Raw genomic sequence first — 19,884 nt, forward strand, 5'->3', positions numbered from 1 at the left:
TGAAATGTGGTTGTATAGAGGCTTAAAAAACATCCTTTCGAAAGTGCGCAAATATATTCGTAATAAAACTAGACAATGATACATGACATGCTATGCAGAAACAATGTAGTAAGAAGAGGTGATGTACTAAAATATGTCACAAATCGCACTACTGCCTCACCAAGGCTTTTAAAGCACAAGGGCCCAGAGACGTGCCCATACAGGTCGCTACTATTGCATCATCAGCCTCTCGTGAGAGGATGTGCTACGAATATGGTGGGTTTATAACGCACAATAATTTGACGTCCTGCAAGAAATATAAAAATAAATTTATAATGAAAAATTGGTCCTACTCCAAAAAACTATAGCGGATGAAGGGGAATGTGGCATAGGTATGTCAGAGGAAAGTGCTTTTTTTCTCGTTCAGCTTAGGCTTCTCGACACTTGAGGAGGATGTGGAGGATGGTCAGCTTCTCACCACATCTACCACAGGTTGGAGGTTCATTTCCAGTCAGTAGAAAGATATCGGTACCATAGGTGTGCCATATCTCGAGTCTGCAGAAAATAACCTCAGTTTGTCTTGTTTTCATTAGTCATTAGTGGAGGCGAGTTTCCGACGTTTGGCTTAATGACGTGAAGTTTATGTTATGTTTCAGTGTCCCACGTATGTTGCCAATAGCCCTACAGTTTGTTGCAAAGGAAGGGCTTTAAATGCATGACAGGGACAGCTACGGAAGAATTACTATGCAGGAATTGTATTTACTGATGTAGCTATTTTGTCGGTAAGCATAATATTTCTCAATGCTCAGTTACCTAGCATACTATACCATGTTGGTGAGATGAATGAATAGGGCACAATAAAGAACAAAGCCGAATAAAAACAGGGTTCTTCTGCATGTTTAGAGACTGTAAAGTTTTTAAAACAACTAAAGAGTCGGTGAATATTAATGCCTTTTGTAGTTTGAATTCCCTGATGTGTTTTACCGCGGACAGTACTGCACAGCTTTCTGCCGTGAAAATATTTGTCTGAGGGCGCAGAATGCTGGACTCAAAAAACAGAGACAGAGAGCTGCGTAAGAGACGCCAGCATGTGAATTTCATGCACCTGTGTAAAATTCTGGGCAAGAACACTTTCACTGAAGTTCTAAAAAGTGCATGTGCATGTGTGTATGTGGAGGGCATTTTGTGACCTTGATAAATGATATGTGCACATTCTACCACCTGCCACAGAGATAGTACCTTTGCTGGTGTTATTAGGCGATGTTCAAGCAATAGGACGCCCATTTTATTACTTACATTTCTGACACACAGTGAGAAGGGCTCCCTCACTGTGGGTCGATTACAAAACTGTGACAGGTGTGGTATTACTTATGGTCATGTAACAGAGGTGTTCAGGGCTCGAATGCACTTTCAGAAAATAAGCAAAGCTGGAGCATGACCTCTGCAAATTAGGAGACCATTCATTCGATTCCATGTTAAGACTTGGTACAGGACTTGTCCTGAAGGCCAATCAGATGCCTAAATGATGAATCGGATTGGCAAGCGGTTTGTGCAGCAGAGCGACACACTTCGGCACCGTAATCTAAGCGTGATCGTACTAGGCGCTTGTACAGGTTCAATAAGCACATTCTGCCACTGTCCCACGTAGCATGCAAGAGTATTTTGAGAATGTTCATTATTTTTAGCATTTAACTTTGAGGTACCTAATGTGGGGAAGGAAGGATAATTTAGTGTCAAATATCACACCTAAAAACTTGTGCTGCACATTTAGAGGTAAGCACTGTCCATGGAGTTTGATAGCGGGCGCTGGCACGAGGCCTCTCTTTCTTGTAAAGAGGACACAGGAGCTTTTCTGGGGATCTAAGTTAAACCCACTTTCATTAGCCCATTTGGGCACATTGTTTAGGCCAAGCTGGATGTGCCATTCGCTGACTGCGAGGTCACACGACTTAAATCCAATTTGTACATCATCGACATATGCAAAATAAAACACTCTGTGGAATTGATGAATGCAAAGAGTTCATTTTTACAACAAGAAGGGTACATACAACTAACGACGCCACCCTGTGGCACAACAGTTTCCTGGATAAAGCTACCGGGAGAAAGCATTACCAGATCAAACACCGAATGTCCGGTTTGTTAAGTAACTTTCAATAATGTTTAACATGTTCCCTCGGATACCCATTCCCGACAGATCCCACAGAATTCCATATTGCCACGTGGTGTCATATGCTTTTTCCATGTTAAGGAAAACCTAAAAAGTACTGTTGATGGGCAAATGTGTCCCGAATGATAGCCTCGACGCATACAAGATGGTCTGTTGTCAACCGCCCTTCCCTGAAACCGCACCGATGTGGGTCAAGAAACTTATTGGGTTAGAGAAAGTGCACCAGATGGCGATTTATCAACTTTTTAAACAGCATACATAGGCAGAATGCATTCTTGGGCAAGTTGGTTCATTGTTTTTGGAAAGATTGGATGCGCTTCGTAGATGATCACAAGGAAGAAGACAGGAAGATTGCCCTGTCTTCTTCCTTGTGATCGTCTACAAGGCGCATCTAATCTTTCCAAATTACATAGGCAGCTGGTGAATGCTATTGGGCGGTAACTTGACACCAAGGATGGGTCTTTGCCTTGCTTTGGGACAACAATAACTTTCTTCCATTTAGCTGGAAGACATCCGGCGCTCAAAATTGTGTTAAAAAGTGCAAGCCGTGTAATTTGCGTATCAGTGTGCAAGTAGTTACGCATGTTGTACATGATCCTGTCACCTCCAGGTGCGGAGCTTTTGCATACGATTAAGGCAGCTTTCAGTTCGGCTATGTCGAAGGGAGAGTTGTATGGTTCGTTTTGTCTGCCTCTGCGGTCAAGCACCTTATGTTCTGTGAGGAGCACACGGGCCCATCTTCCCCCGCATCGTCGCGTCGAGAGCCGGCATAGACACGGGAGAGGCGAACTACGCCTTCTCCCGATTCACCCTCGCTCTCGTGACGCGCGCGCACCCTTCCTCCCCGACTCGAGGGCAGATAGCAGACGGGCGAGAAGGACATTCCCCTCCCCTAGGTCATCATCATCATCATCAGCCTGGTTACGCCCACTGCAGGGCAAAGGCCTCTCCCATACTTCTCCAACAACCCCGCTCATGTACTAATTGTGGCCATGCCATGCCTGCAAACTTCTTAATCTCATCCGCCCACCTAACTTTCTGCCGCCCCCTGCTACGCTTTCCTTCCCTTGGCATCCAGTCCGTAACCCTTAATGACCATCGGTTATCTTCCCTCCTCATTACATGTCCTGTCCATGCCCATTTCTTTTCTTGATTTCAACTAACATGTCATTAACTCGCGTTTGTTCCCCCACCCAATCTGCTCTTTTCTTATCCCTTAACGTTACACCTATCATTCTTCTTTCCACAGCTCGTTCCGTCGTCCTCAATTTCAGCAGAACCCTTTTCGTAAGCCTCCAGGTTTCTGCCCCGTAGGTGAGTACTTGTAAGACACAGCTATTATATACTTTTCTCTTGAGGGATAATGGCAACCTGCTGTTCATGATCTGAGAATGCCTGCCAAACGCACCCCAGCCCATTCTTATTCTTCTGATTATTTCCGTTTCATGATCCGAATCCGCCGTCACTACCTGCCCTAAGTAGATGTATTCCCTTACGACTTCCAGTGCCTCGCTGCCTATTGTAAATTGCTGTTCTCTTCCGAGACTGTTAAGCATTACTTTAGTTTTCTGCAGATTAATTTTTAGACCCACTCTTCTGCTTTGCCTCTGCAGGTCAGTGAGCATGCATTGCAATTGGTCCCCTGAGTTACTAAGCAAGGCAATATCATCAGCGAATCGCAAGTTACTAAAGTATTCTCCATTAACTTTTATCCCCAATTTTTATCCCCGACTTTTATCCCCTAGGTAAAAAAATTGGAGGACGCTTAAGCTTCGCCTTCAAGAGTGGAACGCGACAGCGTTCCCATCGACCCGCCAAGGGGTGTAAGACAATGCGCTACGGCGCAGGGATCACTTACGAAGCGCCCCGCATCGGACTTTGCGGCCACCTATCACACGGAGAGCGTCGAGCAACGCAGCGTTCGGCGCGGCAACGAAACGTGCGCCTGAGCAAACGGAACGAACCAAAGAACTCGGTGTCTCGGAGGGGGAAACGATCTACGCCAGCCAAACGTCGTGATCGGCACGGGCAGAGAGATAGATAGATAGTGATCTAAAGAAAGGAACGGCGCTTGATTCTGCAACCCGCGTGGGAGCACGGCGAAGCGTCGTCAGGGGAGAGGGAGTCGGAGCCGCGACGCGCCTGGCACCGGTCCGCGCACAGCCCCAATGCGCGCATGGCGCGCCACCTGTCGGGGCAGCGCCGTACATTGAGAGGAGGGGGTCTTCTGTGTTTGCCGCAAGATGGCTCTGCGTGTGCGGTAAGCGCAGAAGAAATGTAGCGGAAACTTACTTCGCTACTCGTGTAAATGCGACTTCTGTAAGTTACATGCTCATAATTACCGATATACACCGCAGTATAACTTTGTACGGCACGTTTTTAAGGCAACACCGCGTTCACTAGAAGCGCGTTTGTACCGCTTTCAAGCGTCGAACTCGTGGCTGAGTGGTAGCGTCTCCGTCTCACACTCCGGAGACCCTGGTTCGATTCCCACCCAGCCCATCTTGGAAGTTGCTTTTTATTTATGAAGTGCATGCCGTGATTTATCGCTCACGGCCAACGCCGCGGACGCCGACACCGACGACACCGGCTTTTCTGCGACACGAGCTCCTTAACGCTATCGCGTTAAAAGGTACAAAACAGCGCGACAGGGGGGCGTATTTCCAACTGCTCGTAGGTACAGCGGGGTGTGGAACTTACGGAGACGACGGACGTTTGCGCGCATGCGTGAGAGCGGGTGCGAGAGAGGAAATGTGGGGAGTTTTGCTCCTTGGAAATACGACTCTGCCTAGGTACTACGCAGGAGTTTCTTGGCGCGCGGTGTATGTGCTTGTCCCTAGGCGTGCCGGCAGAAGTCGCGGGGCGCGGTTCTGCTGAACTTAGCATCGCAAGTTGGCGGCTCGACGCAATCATATTTAATCGTTCATGTTTTTACTAATGAAAACAACGTGTCATTATTTCGCATTATTGGCGGCACCTCCAGGACACCAAAGCGGCAACGGGGATATCAAAGCTGGAAGCCGGACTGGTCCGTGGGTTGGGGAGTATAGGTTGGGAGGGGGTTGGGGAGGTTGGGGGGGGGTCGGGGAGTTGGGGAGTCCGTGCCAGGGGAGTATAGGATCGGCTGTCCGCGATAGCGGACAGCCAATGTTTTATGCGAACACCCCCAGGCACGCTTCGGCCTCTGCCGCCCCAACCCACGGGCCGCCCGGCTTCCAGCTTTGATCCCCCCGCTACCGCTTGGGTGCCCCGGAGATCCTGCGCCGCCTGCTTTATTATAACCTCAGGTACTCTCCTGAGGCCTCCGTTTGCCGGCTAGATGTGCCCTCCTGGAGCAGTGCTCGTAAAAAATCCGATCTATCGTTGCGACGAAAAAAGCGACCCGTGACTTATAAAACACCAGTCAGAACATTGTCCCTTTAGACACAGCGATCACCAAGCGGCGTCCGCGCCCACTGCCTCACCGCGCGGGCAGCCAGCGGCGGAGCGTATAAACCAACTCGACCGAACTCCGCAATGCCGGCATGTCTAGGGGACAAACGAATACAACGCGCTCTAAGGAACCACCTCCGTAGTGCCTAGGCTGAGTCATATATTCAAGGAGCAAAAGCCCCAGATTTTCTCTCTCGCGCCCGCTCTTACTCGCGCCTGAGCAACGTTGAGCTCTGTGAAAAGTGGCACGCCCCGCTGTATCTACGAGCAATTCTAAATACGCGACCGGGGGGAGACCCTCTCTCTCTGACGCCGGACCCCTAACCTGCCGGACTGGAGTACCTGCGGCAAACCGTGAGTGACCTCGTTTGCGAGACTATCCCGAGCAACGAGGCCAGCCTATTTATTACTATTACAGAGAGGACGTCCTTCTGCCAGTGTTCTTTATTGCCGGTAGCAATAAACGTTCTTACACTCGACGCCGCTGGTTGTCTTATTCGTTCGAACCCGACGTAGCCGCGATTCCCGCGCTACGGGTTGGGCAGTAACACAAAGCTACTGCGTGGGGCTAGATTAGGAGCTCGCCTTCAGCCATAGCCGCACGCAGAGTGGAACACCCCCCCCCCCCCCCCATTTGGCGCTACCAACGTGGATCGGATTAGGCAACACGGCGAGTCTTCTGGCGTATGTTGGCGCTATGACTACTCACGTTTCAGCGAAGAATGGCGGCTGGCTTATCTGACCTCTCAGATTTGTTTATGTTGTCAAATGTAGCGACGCAAAGTCAGCAGCCTATTGATAACGCGGAGGCAGCTGCTGAACAAACCAGCAACTTTTGTTTTGAGTGTTTCACGCGGAACAGTCAGGCTGGCGCAAATGCCACGTGGGCAGAGGTTAACCCTGATACAAGGCGTACCACTTCGAGCCCCTCGCCGCTTCGAGCCGCGGACACAGAGGCACACATGCCACTAAATAACTCGACCCGGGCGGCGGAGGCATCCGGCCCTTTGGGCGAGAGTTTGCCGTCTAGCGAGGCAATGTTGCAAAACGCGTTGCAAATCATGCAGACCTTAGCCGGCGCCCTGCAAGGCACAATGCAGGCCTCGTCGCAGAGCGAGCGACCACGGATTAAGGTAGACATGCCTACCTACAGTGGGTACCACGATCGCACGAGTGCAAGTGAGTACCTCGACCATCTGCTGTATTACCAGCAGGCAGCCGGGCTTTGAGACGCCGAACTAGTCGCGCGCGTGATCCCGGTTTCACTGACTGACCAGGCGGCCCGATGGTTCCGACTGACCGGAAACCGATGCCGCACGGTAGAAGAGTTCCGCGCGAACTTCCGCGAGGAATTTCTTCCGGCAGATTACGAGTGGCGTTTCAGGAGAGAGCTGGAGCTTCGTAACCAGCATCGGACGAGTCCCTGCTGGAATATGTTCGAGCGATGGACGAACTTTATCGTCTCGCGAACCCTCTCGCCACCGATGCAGAGAAAGTTGAGCGCGTCACACGGCAGGCGCACCACCCTTTCGCGGCCTACTTCAGAGGATGTAGGTTTAGAGACCTAGACGAACTCGCCGCGGAGGCGAGGCGCATCCAGGGGACATCCTCGCGGCGCGAGCATACCGCCCGCCTCCACCAGCGACGCTGTCACTCGAGCCTCGCTGCGCGTGGAACGGCGGCGCGATCACTTTCCACTCGTCTAGAGCCGACGCGCCGGCATCGTTCGCGGAGCAGCACGTCCAGCGTAGTTGGGAATTATCACACCGCGCTTTGGACCCGTACGCCTACGCGCTGAGAACAGCACCGACTAATGCCGCACTCAGCGCGCCGCGACAGGAACGTGAGGCCGATGCGAGGCCGGAGGAGCGGCACACGCCGCACGCAGTTCAAGGAAGCTACAGCGGGCCGGAGTGGAGCGACGGGCGCCCAGGCCACCGAGGCTTCAGCTGCCGTTGCTACCAATGCGGCCGACCAGGGCACATCGCCCGTGACTGCGGCCGCACGCCGGGCGGAGGCCGAACGCGTGGCTCGGGAAACGGACGAGGCCGCCGGTGATCCACCTTGGGTCCCGTGCGGCGATGTCGAACCCAACCGGTGGTATCGAGTTACTTGCGCCTTTGGCAAAGCCTGTCGCGTAGGAGGTGTTGCGGACTCGCAGGCGCCGTTCATCGACCTAACGATAGCCCGAAAGAATTTCGCTGCATTATTGGATACCGGCGCAAGCGCTTCATTATTTCGTGACGAGATGTTGCATCATCTCCGCGAGAACAATATCCGCTTGAGAGATAATGACACCACCTTCCGAGTTGCTTCCGGCACAGCACAATCTAGCGGTGCAGCTATGTTGGTGATCCGTTGGGAGAAACGCGTAAGGCGACAACGCCTTGTACATGTCCCCGGTCTATCAGTGCCTGTTATTTTCGGTAGAGACTTCCTCGTCATGTCGGGCATTGTAATAGACATCGGCCACGGAGGTTACCGAGAGAACGGAACGGGTGCTTTAAAGCTTTTCGCAAGAGCGCCCGTGGCAGTGGAGGCACGCCAGTCTCCGGGTGCTGCTCGAGCGGGCCACACCCAGCCACAGCCAAACGAACAAACAGTAATCGGCGAAGGCGAGGAGAGAGACGCGGTGGCAGAACAGTGCGTCACGGTTCTGCGAGGGGCAGCGCACCCGCTTTTGTCAGAGGTCAACAGCATGCCGGAGAGAGAAAGGGCACGGCTGTCGTCGCTGTTGTACAAATACGACGCGATTTTCACGGACTGTCCGGGCCGCACTACGCTAGTCAGGCACAGGATTGACACGGGTGACGCTGCACCATGGAAATGTAATCCTCGGCCGATTAGCTTGACTAAGCGGAAAGCACTTGACAGCGCCTTAGACGAACTCATCGACACAGGCGTTGTGGAAAGGTCGAACAGCCCATGGGGCTTCCCGGTAGTTCTAGTCCCGAAGAAGGACGATACTTATCGCCTTTGCGTAGGCTACCACCGGCTGAATGAGTTTACGAAGAAGGATGCGTACCCTCTACCCTCCATTTTCTCTTAAGTGTCTAACCTAGGCGGCGCGAAGTACTTTACGATGCTCGATGCTAGTCGTGGATACTTTCAGGTCGAAATGGACGAGCGTGACAAAGAGAAAACGGCTTTCACTTGTCACCGGGGGCTCTTTCAATTTAAGAGAATGTCTTTTGGTTTGGTCGGAGCTCCCGCTACTTATCAAAGATTGATGGACCGAGTGCTAAGATACGCGAAGTGGCAACATGCTCTCGCATATCTGGACGACATAGTGGTTTATTCGAGAACATTCGAGGAGCACTTGCGCCACATGAGAGACGTCCTAGACAGGCTGAGGTCCGCGGGTATCACGTTGAACCCGAACAAAGCTCAGATAGCTGCGAGCAGAATAGCGCTGTTGGGATTCACGCTAGACAACGGCTGCATCCTGCCGAGTGAGGATAAGGTCGAGGCTATACTGAGGTACCCGTCGCCGAAAGATATCGGCGAACTGAGACGCTTTCTGGGATTGGTGAACTTTTATCGCCAGTTCATTCCAGACTGCGCGGCCGGGCAAGCGCATTTGGCGAAGCTCTTGAGGAAAGACGAACGGTGGACTTGGGGTCAAGAGCAGGAGGCGGCACAGCGTGGCCTCACGAAGGTGCTCGCTGACACGGCCGAATTGCAGCTGCCTGATTTGAATAGGGAGTTTGTGATTCAAACAGACGCAAGCGATCTAGGCTTAGGTGCAATTTTGCTTCAGGAGCACGGAGGCACTCTCCGACCGGCTGCGTTCGCGAGTCATTCGTTGACGCCGGCAGAAAGGAACTATTCGGTGACCGAGGAGTGCCTCGCGATAGTTTTCGCTCTGCGAAAGTTCGTCGATGGAGTGGCATTCAAGATTGAGACTGACCACATGGCTCTCACTTGGTTGAGACGCTTGAGCGAGCCGAGTGGGCGCCTGGCGCGTGGGCACTGCTGCTGCAACGTTACGACTTCACCGTGCGCTACCGCAAAGGAAAAAGCAATGCCGCAGCTGACGCACTTTCGCGAGCGCCAGTTCGAGGCGAGGAAGAAACCCAAGCCGTAGCCCGAATAAAAGACGCGGAACAACCGTCGATCCCGGGCGAGAGCGTGAACCACGTAGATGTTGTCGGTTCCGCAGGAGTCGTCTTCAGCAGGCTCAGCAGGCTCAGCAGAAGGACGAAAAGTCGAAACGTGCTCGACGAGCTCCGGGAGCAGGGTGGCGTGGCCACCGCACACACGGAGGCAGCTGGTATTGCTGCCGGTGCTAAGCGCTCGGGAACAGTTGGTGATGCTGTGAGTGCGCTGGATTCTTATCTGCTGAATTCCGACGGCCTCCTGCTGAGGTATATTCCCACCGAGAGAGAGTAAAACATCTTTATTAATATTTGAATGGCGAGAGCAGTGTGGGAGGAACCCTCAGTCCAGGGTCCATAAGATGATTCCGGCGATGTTTCGAGCCCGTTGTATCACTGCTCGGAGGACCTCGGGAGGTCCGTCGCGGAGGGCATCGTCCCACAGCTCTTTGTTGCGTAGGGGGTAAAGGAGAGTTGGCAAGGGAGGAAAGAGGTTTGCAGTGCACTCAATCGTGACGTGGAAGATTGTGGGCGAGCTGCCACAGCCAGGGCAACGATCTGCATAACAGTGTGGGTAGAATTTATTGAGAGAGACAAGATTAGGAAAAGTTGCGGTTTGTAACTGGCGTGATGCCACTGCTTCCTCCGGCGAGAAGGACGGTGGTGGTGCGGCGTGGGTGCTACGAATGTGTGTATAATGACGGATATGTCTTTATAACGGAGCAAGGGATCCCCCCCCTCTGAACTAGTCGCCTCACTACGCCGAGTCGCCAGGAGGGAAATTTCTCGGGCAACCGCATGTGCGCGTTCGTTACCTGGCAGCGAGGTATGACCAGGGGTCCAGAGTAAGTGGATGCGGGGAGGTGTGGTTGGTGTATTTTGCGGGATCTGTTTGAGAATTTGGTGCGCCGCTCTCGGGATGCCATGTCCTGATAGGAACGCCCGGCATGCCTGTTGCGAGTCCGTCAATATATACACTTCCTCAGGAACATGGATGGCGTATCGAATTGCAAGAGCAACACCTAGAATTTCTCCGTAAGCGGCATTTGTTCCGCGCATTGCAGCAGAGTCTCTCAGGGATTCGGTGCCATCCAAAACTACCGAGGTATAGCCCTCTTGAGTGCGTGGTGTGTCCGTGTATAAAGTGTGTGTTTCCGGGATATATGCGATCATGCGGCCAATGTATCGTACACGGGCTTTGCGCCGCCCTTTGTCATGCTCGGGGTGCATATTACGTGGCAATGGATGAATACTTAGTGCTTGGCGTATCGCTGACGACAAGATCGTTGGACGGGTTTCAGACTCGAGGGGTGGGACAGAGTATCCTAGCCGTGTGAGAAGATGGCGGCCAGTAGGAGTGAGTAGGAGGCGCTGGCGATGGCTGACCCAATGTGCCTCTAGCAGCTCGCCTAGTGTGTTATGTGTCCCTAAGTTAAGGAGACGGTGTGTGGAAGTATAGTTCGGGAGGCCATGGGCCAGCTTCGTCGCTTTGCGAATCATTGCGTCTATGCGAAGTTGTTGCGCTTGGGTCAACCACTGAAATGGGAGATGGTATGTAAGGCGGCTGATCACGCATGCCTCCACCAAGCGCAGCAGGTCCTCTTCTCGAAGGCCCGACCGCCTGTTGGAGACCCTCCGGATCATGGCCAGAATTTGCTCAATCTGTCTGGATAGAAGGGAAACAGTGTAGTATGACCTGCCATCCGCTTGGATGTGTAGGCCGAGGATACGAGCACAATTAACCTGTAGTATCGGTGTGCCATCCACGTGCAAAGTGATAGGGGGAGTAGAGGAACGGCTCCGGGGGCGAATGATTATGAGCTCCGACTTTTCCGGAGCACATCTTAGGCCGCATTTTCTCGCGTACTCGGAAACTGTATCGACTGCTTGCTGCAGTCGGTCCTGTATGGCTCCGTCGGAACCCAGTGTCGACCAGATAGTAATGTCGTCCGCATAAATAGCGTGGGCGACATCAGGGATCTGGTCGAGTAGTCGGGGGAGCCCTGCGAGCGCGATATTGAATAAAGTAGGGGAAAGAACTGAGCCCTGGGGTGTCCCACGTCCTACAAGGCGAATCGTACCGGATCGATGCGGTCCCATTCCTACGGTGGCTGTGCGATCTCGAAGAAATGCGCGGATATAGTTGTACATACGAATTCCACAGTGTGAATGTGCAACATTGCGAAGGATGAGGTCATGTTCAACATTATCGAATGCCCCTTCTAGGACTAAGGCGATGAGTGCTCTCGTTTGGGCGGACGACGGAGGTCCTATGACTTCCTCCCGCAATTGTAAAAGCACATCTTTGGCAGACAGATGAGCCCGATATCCGAATTGAGAGTTAGAAAAGAATTATTTTTCTTCGAAGAAGGGCTGCAGACGCCGCAAGAGTACATGCTCCATGAGCTTACCAATGCAGGATGTTAGGGAGATGGGTCGTAAGTTTTCAACCTTAACAGGCTTGCCCGGTTTGGGGATCAGTGTGATGTCGGCGTGTCGCCATGCTTGGGGAAGCATGCCCTTGCGCCAGCAATCATTGAAGATATGGGTGAGGTGGTTAATATCCGCGTCACTGAGGTTACGAAGGGTGGTGAATCGGATGTGGTCGGCTCCCGGTGCCGTGTTGCGGCGTAGGTCTTGTAGGACCACCCGCACCTCGTCAGATGTGATGTCCGCATCGAGCAACTCGTTCGCCTCGCCTACATAAGGATAGTCAGGGTACTGCGGCGGCGGTCCTGTGGGTATGAAATGCTTCTCTAGCTCTCTGAGGAGTGTCGAGACATCGTCCCTGTACTCGTGCATTAGGATGTGCAGCTATTGAAATGTTTTTCCCTTTGTTGTGGTGGGATCTGTGAGTGAGCGAAGAATCGACCACGTTTTTGCTGTGCTCAGTGTGCCTGAGAGGCGATTGCAAAATCCTCGCCAGTTATTCCTCGTAAGGATCTCTGCATACTCCTGAGATTCCCGTGTAATTTGATCTATACGTTTCCTAAGTTTGCGGTTGAGGCGTTGTCATTTCCATCGTCGTGTCAACCCTCTGCGGGCGTTCCAAAGATGAAGTAAATGCGGGTCTATGTCTGGTGTCTCGGTTGTGGTGCGCAGTGTGCTCGTGGTGGTCTCTAGATCTTGTGCGAGAGAGTCAAGCCAGCGTTCGTACCCTTGGCGCTCAGGTGGGTCCTGGCGACGTTCCCTGAATTTCGCCCAATGGACGACACAAGTGAGGCATTTGAGGTGGTGATACCGCGCGCGTTGCGAGGAGCACTGCTACGCTACTTCCACGACTCGTGCATCGCTGGGCACGCGAGCGGCCCCAAGACTTACGTTAAGTTGTGTCGCCTCGCTACCTGACCCAGGCATGAAACGGGACGTGATGCGCTACGCCCGCTCATGTCATGTGTGCCAAAGCGTGAAGCCTCGAGGTGGACGACCACCCGGCCTCATGCAGCCTATCGACAGCCAGACTCCCTGGCAAATCGCGGCATGTGACGTCATGGGACCGTATCCCACCCCACCGAGCAGGACCAAATTTTTGCTTGTAGTCACAAATCACTTCAGTAAATGGGTCGAACTTTTCCCCTTGCGAAAACTGACGGCACGAGTGATCATGGATAAGTTGATCGAGGTTTTACCAGATTTGGCTTTCCGGAGCAGTTGATAACGGACAATGCGTCCTACTTCACTGCGAAGGTTTTCGTCGACTCATGAGCTGCACTTGGCATTATATGCACAAGAAAACGACGACAACTTACCATGCTCAGTAGAACCCCACTGAACGGGTCAATCGCAACATCAAGCACATGCTTGTCGCGTTCTCTGAAAGACATAAGGACTGGGATATCTACGTTCCAGAGATCGGGTTTGCATTGCGATCGACAGTGAACCGCTCGACTGGGTATGCGCCTTCTTCTCTCAACCTGGGGAGAGAGCTGTCGAATCCAATGGATAGAGTTCTCGCGGATCGCCGCGGAATATCGGTCGCACCGGCAGCACGAGCTGAATACGCGACGCACCTACGTGCCAAGATGACGGAAGCTTTACACAAAGCACGCCGTAATCTTCGCACTGCTAAGGCGCAACAGAAGGCGCAGTATGACCGCTCGCATCGGAACGTCCGCTACGAAGTGGGCGATCTGGTGCTTCGACGCCAGCACGTTCTCAGCGATTCTAGCAAACAGTTCACTGCCTCGCTGGCGCCGAAGTGGACCGGGCCCTATCAAGTGCGAGAGAAGGTTTCCTCGCTTGTTTACCGGCTCGAGAACATGAAAGGGAAGCCGATCGGCGGGCCGGTACACGTATGCGACCTGAAACGCTACGTGCCGCGTGATGAGCAGTGGCATGAAGATCAGATCCTCCCTCAACCATGGTCGGTGAGTGAGAGCAGCCAGAATCGAACGGTGAGCCCGCAGCCGCGCTACAACTTGCGTAGCAGGCGGAAGTGATCCGACGGCTATGTTTGCGTAGCCCGATAACTGCGAGGACCACTCGTAAGTCCTGGCCGTGCTGGCACCTTGTTGGTTCCTGCCCGGAAGCGAACGTCTAGCGACAGCAGATCGCCGAGTATTGACGACGAGCCGTCGTTCCAGTCTTCAAGCAACCACCCAGACCCCGACGGGAATGTGGCGTGAATAATTCAACGTGTTTGCATGCGGTGTGTGCATTGACCAAAGACTTGCGAGGGCCAGTGAGGTGATTATCCTGTGCTGGCAATCGTTGATGGTGCGGACGACCATTCCCTTCCTAACGGGCGTTGACGGTGTTCCCGGATCCGGACAGTCATGCTGCTTATCACAATTTCGTTCCGTGCAGTGGACTAATCCAATTTTCTGAAGCAGGAAACAAGACACGGCCATGCGAACTGCCTGCAGTACTCGCGGGTACAACTCACGCATCGGCGGCGCTGACGGCGCTACGCTGGCCTTGCAGCCGCTCGAACCACTGCCCGGCGCCCAGCAAGCGACCTCCCGGCTTGCGCAGCCGACACCTGGGGTGCGGCACGGAGAGCCGCCTTCGAACCGCGACTACGATCTGCATCGCAAGCCCGAGCAGTGCCGCTGACTGGCAGGGTGTCTACCAAGTTGACATTTCCATATTCCCCGAGTTTTCCACGTTTTCCCTGAGTGCCTTTGCAAAATTCCATGAGTGATGCAGAACTACGTTTTATGTCAGGGTGAGCTGAAACCATATCGCCCGATGCTGTTAGTATATAGTAAGCATACGAAAAAAAATAAAAACGACTTAATCCAATTTGAATACTAAAGAGTAGTGTTTATGTTATTCAAAACGAGAATAGAAGGGAGGGAATAGTAAAATGCACAACAAATAAATTGTCTTCGAAAAAAATTGCAAATCGAATCGGAAATTGTGAAATACGAATGAAAAAGGAGATGCATACAAAAGCGAATATTTTCGAATATGAGGTATTTCTATCAACTGATAGCAAGCTCAGTGGTATGAGGCCCGAACTTTGTCACAATTGAGATTCTCTCTCAACAGCTCAAAAGTCAACCTGTACTGTCCTGACATACTCTCAGCCCGCGCACGACACCTCAATGTTGTGTTTCACTGCTTGAAAGCGTTTATTTTGGTTTGGATGAGGGAAACTTGCATTTCGGCATCAGCCGACACTGTTTTTTGAACTCAAGCTCCTTCAAAACGGCGGCAGCACGCTTCCTCTCCCGTTCATTCCTGAATGCGTAGGTCCGTTCTGTTCTTGTAGACCTTCCGCCACTCCTTCGCCCCACGGACAATTTGAAGCATCTTCTTGGTCAGTCGTACACTCCACGTCCGAGTTTTCAATCTCCTCAGGGGCAGCGAAAACGTCCGAAAAATGGGCGTTGGAAAAAAATAAATGCATGCCATTTACTGCCCTTAAGGGCTCAAACCGCCACAGGCACATTCAAAAACGCTCTGAACACCTGTCGGTAAACGTATTAGGCATATCGGTGCTGGTACTGTGAGAGGAAATACCGGGAACACGCCTGTTTAAGGAATACATACTGTACCCCGTGGCAGTAGCCCCTTCCCACGCTAGCTATGCTTCACTGCAATACTTTTGCGCATGCTTCACTAAGTGACATTTTTGTACGGAGGCTTGTACGTGCTTTCCAAGCTTCTAAGCCAATCGCAAGGACCACAAAGGCAGAGTCTATGCCGTTGTTGACAGCCGCGAATTCTTTCAATGAAAAACACGGCACCCAAGGGCAAGAAGCTTCATAGCGAACGTCGAAGCAGCTAGGCCTAGCGTTGCCGCAGTGGTGGCTACGGCTGCCAGCGGATCTACGTGCGAGAGCGCCAGTTGGAGGCGGCGAAGTAATCAAAATGGCAGCAGTGGTGGTTTTGATTAATGCCGTTTCGGCCCTGTGGTCACGGCAAAGCGTCCAGAAAATCGGACGGCGAAGTGTTCTTGCGCCCGGAATTTCAGACGTTCTGATTCATTGACTCTATGGGGTACTGGTGGTGCCGCGACGCCGTCCAAATTATCGGGAATCTGGATAGTCGGTCGTTGACTGCACTCTGGCAACTCCTCCAGCCGACGACAGGACGTCAAAGGCGATTCATTCCCATTTCTACTCGAGTGAGCATTACCGCGACTTTCGACCCTTTCAATAAAATTGCAGCTAATTTTCCCTGATAGAGGCACAAATACCCTGAGTTTTTCCAGACTATTTAAGATCCCTGAGAATTCTCGGTTTTCCCGGTTGGCAGACACCCTAGACACGGAAGAGGTTTCTTAGAGCGCGTTGTATTTGTTTGTCCCTTATACATGCCGGCATCGGGGAGTTCGGTCGAGTTGGTTTATACGTTCCGCCGCTGGCTGCCCGCGCGGTGAAGCAGTGGGCGCGGACGCCGCTTGGTGATCGCTGTGTCTGAAGGGACAATGTTCTGACTGGTGTTTTATAAGTCGCGGGTCGCTTTTTTCGTCGCGACGATAGATCGAATTTTTTACGAGCACTGCTCCAGGAGGGCACATGTAACCGGCAAACGGAGGCCTCAGGAGAGCACCTGAGGTTCTACTAAAGCCGGCGGCGCAGGATCTCCGGGGCACCCAAGCGGTAGCGGGGGGATCAAAGCTGGAAGCCGGGCGGCCCGTGGGTTGGGGCGGCAGAGGCCGAAGCGTGCCTGGGGGTGTTCGCATAAAACATTGGCTGTCCGCGATAGCGGACAGCCGATCTTATACTTCCCTGGCACGCGCAGGCCTCTGCGAGCCCCAACCCACGGACCACTCCGGCTCTAGCTTTGATATCCCCGTTGCCGCTTTGGTGCCCTGGAGGCGCCGCCAATAATGCGAAACAATGACACCTTGTTTTCATTAGGAAAAACATGATCGATTAATTAAGTTTGCGTCGAGCCGCCAACTTGCGATGCTAAGTTCAGCACAACCGCGCCCCGCGACTTCTGCCGGCACGCCTAGGGACAAGCGCATACACCGCGCGCCAAGAAACTCCTCTGTAGTATCTAGGCAGAGTCGTATTTCCAAGGAGCAAAACTCCCCACATTTCCTCTCTCACACCCGCAATCACTCGCGCATGCGCGAACGTCCGCCGTCTCCGCAAGTTCCACGCCCCGCTGTACCTACGAGCAGTTGGAAATACGCGACCGAGGGAGACCCTCTCTCTCTGACGCCGGGCCCCTAACCTGCCGGACTGGAGTACCTGCCGCCACCCGCGAGTGACCTCGTTTGCCGGACTATCCCGGGCAACGAGGCCAGCCTATTTATTACTATTACAGAGAGGACGTCCCTCTGCCAGTGTTCTTTATTGCCGGTAGCAATAAACGTTCTTACACTCGACGCCGCTGGTTGTCTTATTCGTTCGAACCCGACGTAGCCGCGATTCCCGCGCTACGGGTTGGGGAGTAACACAAAGCGACTGCGTGGGGCTAGATCCGGAGCTCGCCTTCAGCCCTAGCCGCACGCAGAGTGGACCCCCCCCCATTTCTTCTATTTCTTTGTAATTAAGGAATGATTTGGAATAATTCACGGAACTAGACACACTGTCAAAGTATTCCCCAAGCACATCAGCTTTGTCTTGTAGGCTGTTCAGTTTGTCATTTACCAGGGGTAACAGATGGCTTTGCTGCCTCTTAAGACTTCGTAACCCATTCCATACTTTCGCCTCCTGGATATATGAATTAATTAATGCTTGAAAGAAACCTCTCCCAGCTTGCCCTTCTATCTTGTCGTTGCGTCCACCACGCTTGTGATGTAATGTGTTTGAACTCGATCAGGTTTTCAGCTGTTGGTAATTGACAAAGTATGCCCCATGCTTTATTTTGCTTTTTGCATGACTGCTTGCACTCTTTATTCCGCCAAGGCACTCGTCTTTTGAATGACCTGCTACTTATTTGTGGAATGCATTTTTTGTCGTATCAATAATAAAGGCGGTAAAATATGTTACTGCGTCATCTATACTAAATTTGCTGTTAAACCTCATGATAAAAAAGTAGATTTTTTAAAAAGTTTCCAAACGGCGGAGGCTAGTTTTCACCTAGGTAAATGCTGAAGGGAATCATGTTCGCTCACCAAGCTTAGAGTTACTGGAAAGTGGTCACTTCCGAATGGGCTTTTGATCACATTCCACTCTAGGTCGAAAAAAAGGGAACCAAACCCAATAGACAAGTCTATTGATGAATATGAATTATGATGACGATTGTAATATGTTGGTTCCTTCTTACTGAAGAGGCACGCACCGGAGTTTACAAGGAAGTGTTCAATGAGTCGACCTTTCGCGTCGTATCGCGAGTCTCCCTACATCGTGTTGTGGTCGTTAAAATCTCCCACGACTATGGAGGGCTACGAAAGCTAATCAATGAGGTTATAAAAGTGTTTTTTCGAGAGATGGTTTTGGGGTACATAAATGAAACATACGGTGACCAATTTATTAAAAAGAATGGCCTGAACTGATACTGCCTCAAGCGCTGTCTGAAACACCACATGTTAACAAGCTACAGACTTGTCTACAATTATTGCGACACCACCGAACAACACGATAGCATCATCTTGGTCTTTTTGAAAAATGACATATTGCAGAAGAAAGTTTGTTTGTGCGGGCTTTAAATATCTCTTCAACACACAGCGCCTTTGGATTACACTTATATAAAAGTTCTTTGCTGTCATCGAGGTTGTAGAGGAGACCTCTGACATTCCAGTGTATTATTTGTGTATCCATGTTGAATGTGCTTCTTGAGTTGTGTGTTTAAAGAAAAGAAGTTAGCTCACAGAGCCCTTTCTGGGCACCATGATGAGAGGTTTGTCCTTTTTAGAGCTGTCGAGAGATTCGCACCGCTATTTCGGCGCTAAGGGCGCCATCTGAATGGATGTTGTGTCCGTCACCTCTTCCGAGGCGCTGGACACACCTGCTCTTTCAAGCAGTTTGTTTGGCTTGAAGGCTTCGCCTTGGGAGACGCGACCCTGGAAGTCACCAACCCAGAAGTTGACGGCCCCTTCTCCTGGGATGGTGGCGAAGCGCTAGCTGCTGCCGCCAAGGGGGTGGATGGCGCCACCGCCGGCTCACTGTGTGCGGGCCAAAGCCGCCGGAGGCCATTGTGGCGCTGCCCCATGACGCATCACTTCGGCAAAACTGGCCTTAGGCAGGTGGGAAACCCGTCTGCGTGCATCCTTGAATGAGATATTTTACTTTGATTGTCACAATTCCCTTTTCTTTTTTTCCATGATGGGCATGACCACGAGTATGCGATGTGCTCCCCATCACAGTTCACACAGTGGAGAGGGTTTTCACACGATTCAGAGGAGTGCTTGTGAGAACTGCACTAAGCACAAGGTTGGCGGCCTCCGCACTTCTGCGAACTGTGGCCAGATCACTGGAAGTTGAAACATCACAGAGGGTTTGGGATATATGGTCTGACCCAGATTTTCACATACCGTCTCGATAATGTCAGGGGGCACACTTGAACCAAAGGCAAGTAAGTATTTCTTTTTCATCACGCCTTAGCAGAATTTTCTTGACATTAATTACGTTTTCCTCACTCCAGCCTTCTAAGAATTCAGCTTCAGTAAGCTCCATCAGGTCATCATTGGAAACAATACCACGTGTGGTGTTCATCGTGTGGTGCAGCGTCACTCTCAGTGGGACATCTCCAAATAATACTAGTACAATATTATGGCGACATGCTCAAGAGACGAGCCGCCGCGAGAACGACAAAGTGGGTTTGTGCCCTTGGCGCGAGCGAATGTCGGCCTGGCGCTCTGGT

At 52.0% G+C, this 19,884-nt stretch overlaps 1 protein-coding gene across 6 annotated transcripts in view; it reads right to left on the reverse strand.

Annotated features, from left to right (window-relative positions):
* brun (trafficking protein particle complex subunit brun) overlaps positions 1-19,884 on the reverse strand; it is a 747,330-nt gene that overhangs the window by 55,088 nt on the left and 672,358 nt on the right. The window lies entirely within an intron of this gene.

The sequence above is a fragment of the Dermacentor variabilis genome, chromosome 7 (assembly GCF_050947875.1).
Source record: "Dermacentor variabilis isolate Ectoservices chromosome 7, ASM5094787v1, whole genome shotgun sequence".
In the NCBI taxonomy this organism is placed as follows: Eukaryota; Metazoa; Arthropoda; class Arachnida; order Ixodida; family Ixodidae; genus Dermacentor; species Dermacentor variabilis.